The sequence below is a fragment of the Lissotriton helveticus genome, chromosome 1_1 (assembly GCF_964261635.1).
Source record: "Lissotriton helveticus chromosome 1_1, aLisHel1.1, whole genome shotgun sequence".
Classification (NCBI taxonomy): Eukaryota; Metazoa; Chordata; class Amphibia; order Caudata; family Salamandridae; genus Lissotriton; species Lissotriton helveticus.
In genome coordinates, this window is record NC_136057.1 from 1,122,235,565 (window position 1) to 1,122,252,982 (window position 17,418).

At 45.1% G+C, this 17,418-nt stretch overlaps 1 long non-coding RNA gene across 1 annotated transcript in view; it reads right to left on the bottom strand.

The window, feature by feature from the left end:
* LOC144772272 (uncharacterized) overlaps window positions 1-17,418 on the bottom strand; it is a 322,592-nt gene that overhangs the window by 13,064 nt on the left and 292,110 nt on the right. The window contains exon 2 of the long non-coding RNA XR_013599702.1: window positions 14,751-14,770. This is a non-coding gene — a long non-coding RNA (uncharacterized LOC144772272). The remainder of the gene's footprint in view (window positions 1-14,750; window positions 14,771-17,418) is intronic.

A 17,418-nucleotide genomic window follows, 5' to 3' on the forward strand; every position in this document is an offset into this window, starting at 1 on the left:
TAAATGATAATTCCTAATTGTAATATTCATTAAGCATATCTTTTTTTCTATCTTTTTTAATTATCATCCTGTTCTCAACCTAGTAAAAACTGCAAAATTACCACTCTTTAATTTATTCCTTCCTCCAAGGATATCGCTACAAACCAGAACCACAACTAACGTTAATGATATACAAACTAGGGGTACCGGTAGAAAAAAACAAGAAAAACACCACTTCCCCATACTTTCAACAACAAACCAAGTCTGCAATGCTACCTAAAAAAACAGGCGCTAGTTCCATTTACCACTAACAAATTAATATCAACATTTAACTAGTGTAAGGGCATCAACTATGTACTGTGTGAGTTACATCCAACTCACACCCAAATTTAAAGACGAATATGTGATAGAGGTACTAATTATGCACTTCCAACACCCAACAAAATCACAACATCTAGCGCCACCACCACTACAACCACCCCTCCTGACCCCTCCCCCTCTACTACCTCAGAGGCAGCATAAAACCGGACTACGGACCTTCCCAAAATAATACATCCCCTCAACAGCACACTAGCTCAATGTTCAGAGATGTGGCAACCAACTATGTATAAGGGAGGGAACTCGCACATCAACAATAATGTACACAATGATAACACTACGGGTGATATGCTATACACAACTCACTAAACAAACCAAAAACGTTTCCGTGTGTAGAGATACTATTGATACGTGTAGTGTACTGCACTGTGGATGCAACCATATTATCTCAGACACTGGGGAATTTCTCGTTCATGTAGCTGTGTTGTCCCCCCCACTCTGAAGCAGAAGCAGAGTGGGCTGGTCCAATGTAAGCAACTCCAGAGTAAGAGTATAAACAGTTAAGCTAGGCCTTGGGCTTGGTTCACTTGTGCAAAGAAAAAAGACTCTGCCACAGCGAAGGTCCTCACCCTGCCACGTGGCTGCCACCATGACCACATGCCTCCTCGATATAGGCCCAGTGCGAACTCAGCGCCACAGCACCGCAAACTTATGTCTGTATGGACTACTGCCTTCAATCTACACTGCGGACAGCAGGGTTCACAACTTGAATTCAGCTCTGGATCTACTCTACGGACAGCATTGAATTTAGCCTTGATTTATGTAAGGCAGAGACAATTGTACTATATGTCTTCAGATTTTGTTAAAGGATGTGACAAAAATCATTCGTCGATAACTGTGCTGACTACTGCTTTCCATCTACAGTGCGGACAGCAGGGTTCAAAACTTGAATTCAGCTTGGGATCTGCACTCCGAACTGCATGAAATTCAGCCTTGATTTATTTAAGGCAGAGATAATTGTACTCTATGTCCTCAGATGTTGTTAAAGGATATGACAAAAAAAAATCTTGATGTCTGTGCTGACTACTGCCTTCGATCAACAGTGAGGACAGCAGGGTTCACAACTTGAATTCAGCTTTGGATCTACACCACGGACAGCATTGAATTTAGCCTTGAATAATTTAAGGCAGAAACAATTGTACTCTATGTCCTCAGATTTTGTTAACGGATGCAACAAAAAAAATCCTCAATGTCTGTACTGACTACTGCTTTCGATTTACATTGGCTCACTATTCCGGTGGAATGGCAATAGCACATGACGCATTCCAGTAAGAAAGAGACATTGTACCAGTGTGACCCACCCAAACTACAAATCATCGCATGGTGCGCACACGCTAAGTTCTTCAGGTACCACTAACTCACTGCACCACAAGTCATCCCCCCGTGGCCTTATTAAGGCAGAATTCACTAGGCACTGCTCACTGCTCTCAGTGCGGCCTGCCTGGACCACACATCATTGCAGGTTACGTACACGCTCAGTGCCAAAGGTACTACTAACTCAGTGCACCATAATTCATTGCCACGTGTCCGTATTCAGGCAGAATTCAACAGACAAAAGTCATTGGTACGAATGAGGCCCCCCTGTACCACACATTATTGCAGGGTACGTACAAGCTCAGCGCAAAAGATACTACTAACTCAGTGCACCATAAATCATCACAAAGAAGAGTGAACAGTTTTATGTCAGCAATAAGGCATACTATCAATTTTAAATGGAATTAATGCAGATTTCAATCAACAAAAGACATTACTCCAATTACTGTGCCTCCCCCGACCACGCATCTTCGCAGGGTACGTACACGCTAAGCGCCATAGGTACTACTAACTCAGTGCACCAAAAATCATCGCCATGTGGCCTTATTAAGGCAGAATTCACAAGTCAAAAAACATTGCTATCACTACGGCCTACCCGGACCACACTTCATTGCCGGCTTCACAGAACCTTGTTGTTTCAGGTGCCACTAACTCAGTGCACCACTTATCACCGCAGGCTGCACACACGCTAAATTACCAATATTGTGCAGCTCTACGCAACGCCAAATGGCCGTGGGCTCTTGCTAACTGCTGCCTCCTGCCTACACTGCGGTCATCAGAGCTCACAATTAAATAGAGTGTTGATTCATTATTTGCAGAGTACAATACCAAACTAAGTATAACATCTATCAAACCTAAACAATATCCCTTTAGTATGCTTCCTTCACGAACTTCTTTTATATCAGTTATAGATTCGGTTGAATAATAAAATTCACACTGCAAGTGCAAAGGCACACTCAATGGCAGTCTACACTGCGGACAGCACAGGTCACAATTTGAATTATAATGTCCCTGAAACATACATATTTTGGCAATGTATTCCATACATGTTTCATCTTTTATTTCAATCGTGATTACAGATGATGCAGTCCAGTAGGCAACAGACAATGCTTCCAGTGCAGACCGCTCAAACCACGCATCATCGCAGGGTGTGCACACGCTGAGCACCAGACGTGCCACTAACTCAGTGCACCATAAATAATCGCCACGCATCATTGCAGTCTCCACACAAACCGACCCTACCTTAGTGCACCACAACTCATGAACCCTTTACGATAGAATCTTCTGTGTATTACTTGACATATAGTGCTCCTACCTTTGTACAGCAGAAGTCATAAACAGTTTATGATTGAATATCTGTGTATGATATCATGATTACTATTCTACTTGTTACCAACAGCAACGTAATAAAATGGAGTTGAGCGCATGTGCCCGTACCCACTTCAACTATCTATCTGTGTCTGTGTATTTATTATGTTTGTAAAATGCTGCTCCTGCGCCCTACCCCATTATATTGTGCTCTAAACAGCATATGCAACCATCTTACCTCTGCCAGTAACCAAACCTTTGATTATATAACTTTCTCTCGTTCATTCTACAAATACAAACGGACACACTGGATCATTACAATACTGCAAAGTGTATAGTAAATTTATAAGTGTGTGCTATTGCTTGAATTTAGCATATTTATATAGCGCGAAATCGACCCAAAACTATATCAGCAATTTACATGAGCACCGTATTTACAGTACATTTTCAGGCAAATGTAGATTACATCATTTCTCTTCAATAACAGGATGTGGACGCGATTCCGAGGCTCGAACACTGATTTCCAGCACCAAGTTCGACAGTATACCCGAATGACCACATACGTATATCTATTAGCTGCCCTTCATGTGCCAAAAACTGCAACCTAAAGCTTTCATAGCCCTGTATTACTAGCTAGAACACTCCACTGAATGTAAAACAGACATTCATATTCACAGAAATGCGTCATGTCCACCATCTTTTATGTGTGAAACTATAGATGAATATAGTGTCAGTGATACCCGTACCTTCCATGTTGGTCATGTTGTGGGACTTTACAGACATAATGACACATTTGCGTTTAAGAACCGGGTGACGACAGCACTTCAACATGGACACCCAAATCAGTTAATTTCTCATACAGCTTACAACGGTACCACGCCCATAGCTCCGGAGTCATTGTGCATAGCCTTGTGCAGCACTGGCATACGTCAGTCCAGCCCACTCTGCTTACGCTTCCAGGAAAACATAACAATGCTACATGGACCAGATTTCCATTGTAGTGATTTCTTAGTTCCAGTTCCAGTTGTCAGAACGGCACACACACACTCCCTCATTGCTAGTATACACCCATACCACACCACACCCATCCAGTACAGGCATCACAACACACGTGACCCTACCAATAAAAAAGACAGGGCGCACGTGCTCTACGCCATTTTAAGTTGCTCCCATCACTAGCACTGTGATGGCCCGTCCTTGTGGTTCAGACGACGCATGTAGGCCTGAACTACCGAACAGGTGGGCCCACTACCACGTGCGTGGCCTCTTTGGTCACTGAGTTAGTGGTACTGCAAGGACTGAGCAGGTGAGGAACCTGCGATGATGATGGGGGTACGAGTATGTCCTTTCCCATAGCGATATCAAGACTCAGCACCAAATGTGAGACATTTTGGTGGCAGAGCTGTACTGCATGATGTAGAACGTACCCTGTCCGCGAAAAAGTGAGCTGTGAGGCCTGGGTGCGTAGCGGAGGGGTAGATGGGGTGCAGCAGACTCGATACAAAAAGACGACGCAGCGATTTAGGCGTACGCAGTCCTATATACCGTCTCTTATTGCATTTGTATTTTTTTTTCCTATAGCAGGAAAGTTTTTATAGTCGGTCAAATGTCCGTCGCTCGTGGTGATTGAAACCACGTGTATCACTGCGCACCACTTCTTCTCTATAAACAGATGGAAAACATTACTACTCTACTAATTCTTCATAAATCGAAGCCCATTAAACAAGTTGGAACTGTACAAATAGTTGTATTTTTAATGCGGGAGGGAAGGTGTGTGAACGGGCGATGTTATTCTACTCCACATTAAGATAGTGGCAATTACCAATCATAACATCTTTCTTTTGCTGTCTTTTAGATGTGGAGCTTCAGGGTGCACTATGTCCCGGCACGTAGTGGAAGACACACCGGTGACAGAAAGGTGAGCTGTGAATATTCTTTTCAGTCACTCTCTCACTACCTTTCTCCTTTGATAAACAAATGACGCACAATCTTATCTTCCTTTTTATCTAACAGGTTGTGTTTCACAAATTGGCGTCCCCCCAACACCTCCAAAGCTCAACATTTGAGGATTTTGCGATGATGCGTGGCCATCGTAACAACGCGTAAGAAGGTTGCTTCGACACGTGGTGGACCCTCTTTAAATTACGCCAATGGCACTAGGTGAGCAAAGAAGCTTGTTTCCGAAGCAACAAAAAGTCACCTGTGGGCGGAGAGAGTGGATAGTGTGCAGCAACTTGACTGCGTACAAATGTGCAATCTCCTCCGGGCAGTGGGAGTGGATAGGTTGCAACAGTCTCGTAGTGCAAGAAAGGGCACTCACCTCCGGACACTGGGAGTCAATAGAGTGCAACAGTCTGAAACCGGTCCTAGGATGCTTGTTTCCAGTCCAGGGAGGACCTAGCCTGGCAGTTTCCATTGGGCGCAGGATCAAGACTGGCATACTGAGCAAAAAAACGATGGATTTAGGCCGAGATCTCTGTACTGGGGTGAATGTATGACATTGTTCTGCTTTCTGCCCATCAATAGTTATTTTTGCATTTGTCACCCCGAGTGGGACGGGTATGCCCAGACGTGGGACCAGTGCTCTCCAAGCCACTGGAGTCAAGCTATCCTGGCTGATGAGGGCTGAAAGCCCGAAACCGGTCCTATGATGCTTGTTTCCAGTCCTGGGAGGACCTACCCTGGCAGTTCGGGCTGGACTGTGCCCATTGGGCACAGGGTCAAGACTGATTTGCATATGGCTGGGTCCAAACTGGAATGGCATGGTGAGCAAAAAAAACGATGGACTTGAGCCCAGACCTCCATACTGGGGTGAATGTATGACATTGTTCTGCATTCTGACCATAAATTTTTTTTTTGCACCTTCACAGTAAAGACTTGGCCATATGGCTGAAGCAGCCCATTTGCATGGATGTGTAGAAAAAGCCTTCTAACCTTAGGGTAGAGGAAAGCCATAATTTGCCCAGAAAGAAGATGTTCAATACATTCTCTGTGCATATTTAAGTAGCAAGCCTCCCACCCCCTCTCCGGCCTCTCCCACCCTACTTTCATGCTGAGCTCAGCCAGAACACTAAGGGGGACATTAGGATGACGGGTGGACTTTGTCCGCTCGCCATCCTATCGGACAACGGGACCGCCCGCCATAAGAGTGGGGGTCCCGTGGGGGAATTAGGATGTGCCCGCCACAGTGGCGGGCGCATCCTGCCTTTTGAACATTCCGCCCGCTGGAATGCCAAAAATGCACGTTTTGCTTTTCAATGCACAACATGACAGGCACCGTGTGGTGCCTGTCATGTTGTGCATTGAAAAGCAGGGAGGTACCATAGGTACCCTCCAGATGCACCACCCACACCCCCGGAGTCCATGGGGACCCGCAACGGGCCCCCGCATGTGGACTCCGCATGCCTCTCTGTGGCGGCATTGCCAAATGCCCATTGTAATATGGCCACCATATACAACCCTTTTCCGCCCGGTCGCAAGGCGACCGGGGCGGAAAAGCGGCAGACAGTCTTTCCGTCCGCTGCAGACCCCCCGGCCATGTTAATATGGCGGGGAGTCTTTAAAGCGAGGATGGCGGGCGAATCGCCCCCGCCAGGCCGGCGGTGGCTACCGCCAGCCTGGCGGGGGCGATCCGCCCGCCATCCTAATGGGCCCCTTAGTGCTTTGCTAACACGTCGGTGCTTTTTAGAGCCCCTTTATTTTTCAAAGGGTTTAGAAAGGGGGGGAAGTGGGGGCTAAGTTTGTTTCTAATGTAAGTTTTCATTGCGAGCAGCTTCTATGCCTTCACCACTGTGACGCCGTAAAGAAGTACAAGTAAAGCTGCATGCTTAACTCTCACCAATGAGCAGTACAATCACAAGGTAGGCAGTGCATTAGAAAGCAGAGACAGTTATTTGCTTGCACGTTATTTTTATTTTTATTTTTACTTTCTTTCTTTGCCCACAGTTGTTGCGAGATTAACACTTCCACAATCATAAGTACCTTATCAGAGTATTATTTGTCAGACACAGTACCGGCTCTAGGGCGGTGCAATCGGTGCACCCGCATGGGGTGCTGACTTGGGCTGGGGGGCACCATGTTCATCGTTTTAAAAGCACCAGATGCCACGTTCCTTGTCCCGGCAACTTTTAGGAATCAATAAAAATGACAACTCCAGTGATTAATTTTCTTTCTGGAGAGAGACTGGAGCTGAAGGTTTTGACTCATAATAGCGCCGATGGTTAATGTGCCTGCTGCAATGAGCGCTTCCTATTTGCATCACAAAGTGCATATAATATAAATAGGTCACTATGGGTTACTGCTTTTGTCAGAGATCCTTTTGTTACTTGCAGTTATAATCCTAACATAGAGCAGTGAGCTGTTAAGTGCCATCAAAGAGCTGCATGCAAACTGCAAGGAACATATTAGAGCTATATATATGTTTTGCCCAGTCTTTCGTTGTCCTTATATTGCAAAAGGGTTCATTTGGGTAGAAATAATTTCTTATTATTAAAGAAAACCCCTAACAGTGATGTTACATTTTACATTCAGAATTTGTGCTTTTCTAGTCCAAGGACTCTTAAACTATACTGCTTACCAGTATGGATGAAATGTGACTCCTAAACCTTGTAGGCCTCTGTCTTCTGCAACGTTTCCTAAACACTGATTTACACAACGATGATTGATAGTCTCTGTGAAATGTGTGTGTGATGTAAAGTGTTCTGACATCTTAAACTGGTATGAGTGGCTCTCTAAAACTAAATGAATCTAATATACAGTGGTAATGGAGGCTTGAAGGGCATAGTGAAATGGTGGTACTGAAGGAATCCGTGGCGGAGGTGGACATGGGGGGGCACCAACAAACATTGTCACACAGGGCACCACCATTGCTAAAGCCGGCCCGGGTCGGACATCAGCATGTTGCTCCAAAACTACCATTACCACAACATCCATTTACCAGAAGCACACAGGGTGCGAGCTAAAATTTTAATCTAGGTGCACAAGAATTTATAAAGCTTGAAAACAACTCCTTCTAAACAACATTGCATAACTACATGTAAAACGCAAGGCATTAGAAAGAAGTGGTTGGTTCAAAAACAGCACTATTTTCATTATGTCATTCACACCAATCACCTCTGCAAATCTACACAGCTCAGAGAAACTATGATCAAACAAAAAAAAAACTCCTAAGAAAGAAAATCACCAACGGACCCAGTAGTAGCACTTCATACTGTTCCAAACGACCAGACTTGACTATGCATATGTCACAAATAATTGACCACAGAGCCCCTGGGTTATTATCTAAGGTAGCTTGGTAGGTGTATTTGCCTACTGCCTGAATACTATAAGTGCTTCTGGGCCATAGGTCCAGACCCTTGTGAGGCCAATCAGCCCTTCATCATTCTGAGATTAACTACTTGAGCACACCATTCACTTATTTACAGTTCTCTATTGTTAGATTTGGGGGTCTCTAGTTGGCACAGGTAGGTACTTGTGACAAACAGGGACCCTTGCCTCTAGTCAGGGTAATGGGGTACACTCCTAAATAACCCCTGCTCACCCCCTTGGCAGCTAGGCACGAGCAGACAGGCTTATCTCAGAGGCAGTGTGTAAAGCATTTGTGACCACATTCAGTAACCCAGTGATAACATTACAAATGGACACCACACAAGGTTTATATAAAAAATAAGTATTCTTTATAGAGATTTAACACAAGACCATAAACAACAAAAATACACAATACTATACTTAAGATGGTAGTTTTAGCTTGGTTCAGTTCAGTTCTTAAGATGCGACACTTTGCATCAATGTACCTTACGATGCGTTGCGCTTTAACGACAAGCAATGTCGCAGCGAAGGAACTGCGGCAAAGTTCTGGTGCAAAGAAATTAAGACGTGAAGATCTTCCAGATGTGGCACGCTTCTCCAGGGGTGCGAGAAGTTCTCGGTTCGATGCGTGGACTGCAGCGGCAATAGCCTTGTTCAGAAGTGCGATGGCAACAGCTTCAGCTCTGACACTCTTCTCCCACGTTTGCGTGAAGCTTCCGCACAATGCGACAACTACAGCAGTGACATCCATGTTCAGAAATGAGACGGCAGTAGCTCCGACGGCGGCGTGATTTTTGGGGATGCGAGGCGCTTTCCTTGATGCGGTGCAGTGTGACAGTTCCAGCAGCAACACCCTTGTTCAGAAGTACGACGGCAGGCAGCAGCGACAGCAACACACTTCCTCTTCGTTGCAAGCCGCTTCTCTCGATGCGGTGCAGTGCGACAACTCCAGCGGCGACACACTTGTTCAGAGATGCGACGGCTGCAGCAGCGACACGCTTCTTTCTCGTTGAGTCGCGCTTCCAGCTCCTTGCGACACGCAGTCTCTCAGAAGGCCCAAATCAGTAGCAGGCACTTCCAAAGAACTCTGGGGAGCTGGGGGTGAAGTCTGTTGTCCCTGAGACTTCAGCAAGCGACAAGATCTTTTCCAAAGCCCTTGGAGACCCTTCACTCTTTGGCAGTAAGGCAACCACTGCAGGCCAATCCCCTAAGCAGCACTTCAGCTTAGGAATAGTCTCTCCTCAGTTTCTTCAGGTTCCTCTCCTTCGCAGAGGTTTCTTCTTGTTTGTCCAAAAGTGATCTAATTTCTTGGGATCAGGGTCCCAATATTTATACCCCAAAATCCTTTATTCTCTGAGGGCAGAGGGGTCTTTGCACAGTCCAAACCAGCTCTGAAGCACTCTGTTTACCAGACTTTTCCTTTCCTTTCACAGTGCAGGGCAGAAACATCAGATGCCCCACAGGCGGTGAAGCCGCCATTGTGGAAGGCAAGTACAGCCCTGGAGCACTTTGTTGACAGGATTCCTTCTCTTCTTTCAGTGTGCAGGGCAGAGACATCAGCCGCACCCCATCACCACTGGGCTGACTCATCCTGTCTCTTGGAATTCCTCAGCCCTGTCACTCACAAACTCCAGACAAGGAATACACAACCTAGCAGCGGCAGGCTTGAAAGGTTAGGCAAGAAAATACCTACTTTCTAAAAGTGGTATTTTTAAACACAGAATGTTAAAACCAACTTCACTAAAAGATGTATTTCATCATTTTGAGTTCAGGCATACTAACATCCAATTTCTACCATGTTCTCTCAGTCAGTTAGGATTATAAAAGGTAATAATTCTAATAGCCCGTTCTGGCCTATGCAGATCAGGTAGCCTTGCAATAGTGAAAAACAAAAATGTCTGTAATTCACTATTAGGACATGCCACACATACCAGGGCATGTCCTACCTTATACTTACAATGCACTCTGCCCTTGGGCCTACCATAGGGCTGTCTGATATGAAGTAAAGGGAAGGTTTAGGGACTGGCAAGTATGTGCACTTGTCCAGTCAGCATGACAGTACCAGACTGCACGCAGGCTCTGCAAAGGCAGACCTTAGACACATTTTACAAGGCTGCTTCTGTGGGTGGCACAACCAGTGCTGCACGCCCACCAGCAGCATTTGGATTTACATGCCGTAGGCACACTCAGTGCACTGTATTAGGGTCTGACAAGTAAACCAAATAGCTGAACATGGAACCACTGATTAATACATCAATTTACAGTAGAGAGCACGTGCACTGTGGCACTGGACAGCAGTGGCACAGTGCCCAAAGCATCTAACACCGGCAAAAACACATGAGGCAACAGCAAAAATGGAAGGGAGACCTACGCCAATGGTGCCAGGTCTAACATCTATCTACAATTGTACGTTGTTTATGGGTTCCAAAGAGGACCACTGTTGTGAATGGGCCATTTTGAATTGTGAAATTTTAAACAACGAGATAAACGTGTACTACAGGGAGCAGGCGCCAACTCTGGAGTTGAGAAGTGTTACTTCAGTACAGTGGAAAGTAAACGTTGTTTCTCAGTCCTGTGACATAATTACAGCATTTTGCAAGTCTGTTCGGACAGCTATAGGTCCCAAACATGAGAGATCAGTTCATTATAAACAATTGTTATTTCAAGCTCTGGAATTAATATATATAAGACTAAAGTGTACGTGAACTTCATACGAAAGGTGCACAAATATATCTACCTAGAGTTGAGTATTGCATCAGTCCCACCCTCTGGTGTTTCCTTTTTTCTCATAAAATGTTACCACTGTTTTTTTTTTGTAAGCTGTGCCAGCACTAAAGACTTCTAGCACTTTTCATTGTACTGGACTCTCTGCATGCAAGGATTCTATTGATGTCCTTTTTAAAATATTCTCATGCTATTTCTAGGCACAGGCATGGTTTTTAAAATGACCCTGTTTAGGGTAGTTTTCCTATGTAACCACAGTTATAGTTTTTTATTAACTAATAAACTAATAATAAACAACTAGGGGGTTTATTCACAAGAATGTGTGATACTTACCGCAACAGTAGCATAACTCAACTTTCAACATCGCAGCTTATCGCGGGAAAATAACCCTGTGTCAACGTGGAATTCACAACAGCATGCGATAGTCTGCCGAAACCGCGGACAATGTCCGTGATACAACCACCTCGATGGAGACAAAAATACAAACCACAACACCAAAAAAAACCTGCGATGGGCCAAAGCGCGATGAGGAAACTAGTGATAAGCAGCGCCAGGCAAGCAACACACACCTTGCAGGTGGGAAAAATCACCATAAAAGTAGAAAAAAACACCCAAACGCAAACTGACCAACACCCAAGCACCATGGAGGCACCCAGAGCAGGCGTAGAGGAGGAGCGCAACCCCACAAGTACCCCGGACGACCAGCCTGGGACCCCGGGGACAGGGAAGGGCAAAGACAAGAAGAGGAGGAAGACGAAGTTTAGTCCTCAGGTGAACAGGATCATAGTCACGAAGGTGATGGAACACCATCAATAACTGTTTGTCACCTCCAACGTGTCATTTGGCACCAAAAATGGAATATGGCGGGACATCGTGGTCAAGGTGAATACCGTCAGGGAACACAAGAGGACAATGGACGAGGTCAAGAGGCGAAGGAATTACTCCAGCGACGGACCAAGGAGAAACTCTACGCCAACCAGAAGGCAGCAACGCAGACTGGAGGTGGAGGCCCTGCACCTCAGCTCAACCTGGATAACATGGAGGAGCACGTGTCGACAGTCATCAGTGTGGAGACTGTGGCCGGAGTCGGGGGATCAAACACTGCTCGACAGGACACATCACAACTGCAACAGGGTGAGTGACCACCAGATACTGGGGGGATGAGTGGAAATGGGCACAATGGCACACATGCACAATCAAGCAGAGCACAGTGCACACCCACAATGGGTCCTCTCCCAGATCTACAGACTGGTACAATGTACAATGCCATGCTGTCTGAATGTCAACATGTACCATGCGGCTACATGAATGTGAACACATTGTAGTACACTATCTCCCCCTTCACATTGCAGGGGCACTGTCAAGACCTCCTGCAGAGCAGTCCCAGCCACTCTTCACTGATGATGAGGAGGACAACACCAGCATCGACACCCAATCCATCCAAGACATCATTGACCTCATCCTCCACTCACCTCCAGGATCAGGGCAGCTTAGCTACATCGAGGAGACCCCACCCACTACCCAAAGCACCCAGCAGGAGGCACCCACAGCCCCGGCACTCCCCCAAGACCTCCAGGAACAAAACATGGCCTTCCAACGCTGTGTGCTGGAGTGCCAGAGGGAGACCAGAGAGCAGGTGCGGTACATGCAACATAGCAACCAAACTTGACGCTATCCGTGGGTGTGTAGCCCCGCTCCATTGTCTCCAACGAGCCCTGACAGACATCGCGAGAGTCCTGACGCGGATAAAAGAACACCTGTCCGCTCAGAGTGGCTCCAGTGATGCCAGCCGAGGGCTGGCACACATGCGGAGGCTCATGGAGGACATAGTGCCTGCTGCACATCAGCGGAATGTAGCTGGGATCTACTGTGCTCTGCAGATCCTCATCATGGCATTGCTTCCACAAGGCACGGTGATGTTGAATGCTGCTGCCCCCACACCATCCACATTTCCGCCCTCTGGTGTGTCTAAGCCTCCCTCTGCGGCACGCCTAACAACTCGGGCACCTGCTGTGTCAGTGGCACACAGTGCGGCCAACAATCTACCTCCGGCACCCTAGGTGTCAGTGGGACACAGCACCACAGCCGGTACAGCAACACCCACAAGTGGGGCAGGGCACACATCCAGGGACAAGGACGTGGAAGGGTATGTGATCAGAAAGACTCAGTAGCATTCATTTCCACCACCTGGCCTGTTCCTGGTTTGGTCCCATACATGGCCTCATGACCTTCCACTGACCCCTGATTCAGGGAAATTCACAAGATGCTTTCTTAGAAACCAAAGTAAGAAAAAAATATTTGGTACAATCATCACAATGATGTATTCTGCACTCTGCTATAAATCAGAACAAAGGCACAACAAATCTGCTGAAATATGCAGAACCACATCCTGATAAGAAAACTAGGGGCATATTCACAAGGAGCTATCACCGAATTAATAGCACTTTATCGCAGCCAAAGTCGTGATAAACTTACTCCAACGTTCACAAGCTTGAGAGGGGGAGAGAGTGCAGAAGAGAGGGGGACAGATACAGAGAGAATAAGAGGGGGTAGAGAGAGAGAGAAATAGGAAGAGAGGGGGAGAGAGAGGGGGAGAGGAGAGGAGAGGTGGAGAGGGAGAGAAGAAGAGAGGGGGAGAGAGAACCAGAGAAGAAGAGAAGGGGAGAGAGAGAGAAAGAAGAAGAGAGGGGGAGAGAGAGAAGAAGAGAGGGGGAGAGAGAGAGAGGAGAAATCTTTTAAATCTTTTTTTAGCAAAACTTGTCAAACTAGATATCCAGAATTAAATGTGATCTCGTGGTCATTTGAGTATCCCCCCTTGCACCCTAAAGGTGGCTGAATGCCATTTTTTTCTATTGTGGAAATGTAATACTTAAAATTCAAATTCGTGATGTGATGTATAGTAAAATGGCTACAGGTAATTATTTTTCTTTCTGGGATCGACCATCTGCAGAAATAATTTTTTAGGATCAGGCAGTGATCCGTGTGACCACTGCCTGGTCTTAAAAATGGTTTTGCAAACATTCACAAAGGGGGAGGGATCCATGGACCCCTTCCCATTTGCGCATGGTTTACCACCTACTTAAAGAAGGTGGTAACATTTGAATGTTTTGCGATTGCACTTACGGTCACAAAACATTCATACATACCGATGCGATTCGGTATTAGTAAGGGATGCCCTAAACACGCCCCTTCCTAATACTGAATCGCAAACCCATTTTAACAAATCGCAAAATTGGATTTGCTACATCATAAAAGCAAAAAGGCTTGATTCCTGTGCCCCATTGTCATTTACATGCCAATAGCTCTAACTGAAACAATTGCAAGACCTATTGCATTTTCAATGCTTGTTGTGAACGGTTAACATGCCTGCTGAACTGTTGCCTTTTGCATGTTTCATTTCATGTGATCTGTTTGAACGTCATTTTTGTGGGCCCTTTCACCGATGTCTTTGAATCTGTGACTAAAAGCTCTGTGCGAGTGTATGATGTTTTCGTTAGCAGCCTGTACTGTTAAGTCGTTGTACACTGTGCTACTTGCTGCAAATTCTCAACCTTGAAACCCCAAAATACGGAGCAAATAATGGAAATAGTAATGAGTGCCCACTACCAAGACAGGATCAGTCACTTCGAGGCGTGTGTCTGCTCTCTCCAACAGGATGAAAGATAATGACATTTACATTACAGTAAGAACAGGGGAGCTTGATTTGCGTCAAATGCAATGCAGAGGCAGGCACTTCTTACCTGATATATTTTCATAATTTCTGTAAAAACAAAAAATGACAGCCCTATTAGAAAACGTCCATTAATGGTGGCGCGGCATTCATTAATGAAAGCATTTATATTATATGCTACATTTAAAAGGTTTAGTTAATTATTAGTGTGTCGTCATTAGCAGCACAGCCAAGCTACAGATGTGTCACTCAACTTGATACAATTCTGTTCGCCCAACAACCTGTTCGAACACGTTTGTAATTTTGCCTTCATACAGCTACATATAAAAAAAACAATTACAGCATTTTTAACAAATCCCTTCGGGATTTTATTTAATCCTAGGTACACAGCATGTCGCTGTAGCTGAAACAGTAGAAACAGTAAATGAGGCACTTTTTTTTAAAGCACTCTTGTAAATTCTGTCAAAGTAATTTAAAACATTTATTACAGTGGTTTAATAAATATATCCGCCTCTTTGACTCACCACGAACATGACAGGACTTAATTTTGGGGATTAATTGTTACATCTGCTTTTCAATGCTGGTAAATGTGGATCTACGAAAACATCACATTTGATCCTCTGCTAATTACCGGATTTGATTCTGCTTCACCACACTTTTTTATTACTTCTCCAACTGGAATGTGAACAGATAAAATAGCAACGGTCTGCTTATATTCGTGAAGACTCTTTCCAGGCCTGTCTACTATTAACTGGGCCACTAGAATAAATGCTACTGGGATATGTACATGAATTCAGGGGCTTATTGAAACCACCCTTACTTAGCAAAAATACCTAGCTTTTCTAAAGAAGACTTGGAAAGAGAGTGGGCGGTTTGGAAGCGGGAGTTGGCCTATTGCTTGCAAAGTTTAGCAGACACTTTATGAAGACAAAAAGTGCTTGTCAGAGAAAAAAAAAATGTTCAACTTTTTCTTCAAGGAGTAGACAAATATTAGTTGGGGAAGTGACTCTGAAAGTGTTTTATGGCTATGAAAGATGCGTGTGTGCTGGATTGTAGCAAGCCATCATCTTTAATTCATGTCAGCTTTCACCAATAGATTACGGGTACGAGGATGTTTTATTTAATTACACAACCCACTTCCTCTAAAATTAATGTTTAGAATTACAACCATTACAGCTACCTTTCATTTACTATTTTTTTTAACAAACGGCAAAAAGCATAACTGCACTTTGCCTGGAGCAAACATTGCCTTTAAGTTGCCATCTAAAATACAAGCATTTGAAATTCACACAAATGCATGCTGGATTGCATGCAGTTAAGTGTCTGGCTGATAATTGCCAATTGGCGCTTTGGCGCCAGGGTGCTTCAATCAGAAATCGAAATGTTGTTAATTATTACAAGTACTTCCAGCGTGCTTGGCATATTCTATAGCTTGAGAGTGAAATCGAAACTTCATGTATCATGACGTCATTTAGGAGTCGCAGCGGCGACCATTGGCTTGCACTATTGCCTTTGCCTCAGTGGTGGCAAAGGCAATAGTGCCCTGTTGGACAGGACATTATAGTTTTAGTTCTGTAAAACGAATAAATTCATTAGTGCAATGTGCACTGTCCTGAAACAAATTCAAATTGAATTTAAAACAATGCATGTTTTAAAACATGTTGCCCATTTTCATTATTGTGAAAACAGGGCAACTTATGTGTTAGAATAAAAACTTCACTTTGGTTCTTTGCATAATATAGCCTTAGAAAAAGCAGTGGTGGGCCATGCCAGCCACTAAAGGCCTGCCTGAGCAATATAGGACCAAGCCAATGGCGAGGACCTATAACAAGGGAGTGGGTCATTAATGGCCGTTATGGTCCGCTACAGCATGCTGTAATGCAGTGGGCCTCATTTATGAGGCCTTGCGTCAGTTTTGCGCTGCCGATGCGTCACTTTTTGTGACGCATCGGCGGCATAAAACATGCCTCCTTTTGCGCAGTATTTACAAAGTGACGCATCTAAGCAGATGCGTCACTTTGTAAACCCCTGCGCTACATTAAACCTGCATCAAGTTTAATGTATGCAGGGGGGGCGTTCCCCTACAAAAAGCCTTGTAGAAGTGACACAGTGAAATCTATGAGATTTCACTGCGTCACTTCTAGGACGCCGTTGCGTCAAAATCTTGCGCCTGCCTCACAGCAGGCGTAAGACTGACGCAGGCCCTTTCACATGGGGCTTGCAGGAGTTGCGTCACTTTTGTGACACACTCCAGCAATGCGTCACTTTTGCACTTACAGATACGTCAGAAATACTGACGTATCTGTAACTCCTTGCGACATGATGCATCATACATTAAATATGATGCATCATGTATGTCGCAAGGAGTGCGCACTGAGAAGTGACGCATCGCTGCTTTCACGCAGCGATGCGTCATTTCTCATAAATGAGGCCCAGTGTTTCCCAAACTGTGCGCCGCGGCACCCCTGTGCGCTGTTAAAAGCAGCCAGGGGCGCCGCCGCACACTTGTGAAAAAGCTTGTAATCCTGTTGAGAGAATGCATCTGAGCAATCAAAAACAGATGCGTTGTTTCTCTGAAGGCAGCAACTGAAGCTTATTTAAATGACTCCCAGCAGCTGCGCAACACGAAGGAAGCTACAAATGCCACCTGTATAATCCAGAATCATCGTTTGGCTAAAGAGTAAGTATGGGCGTAAAATCCGTTCCACTTGCGGAATTTGCGGATTTTCTGCAAATTC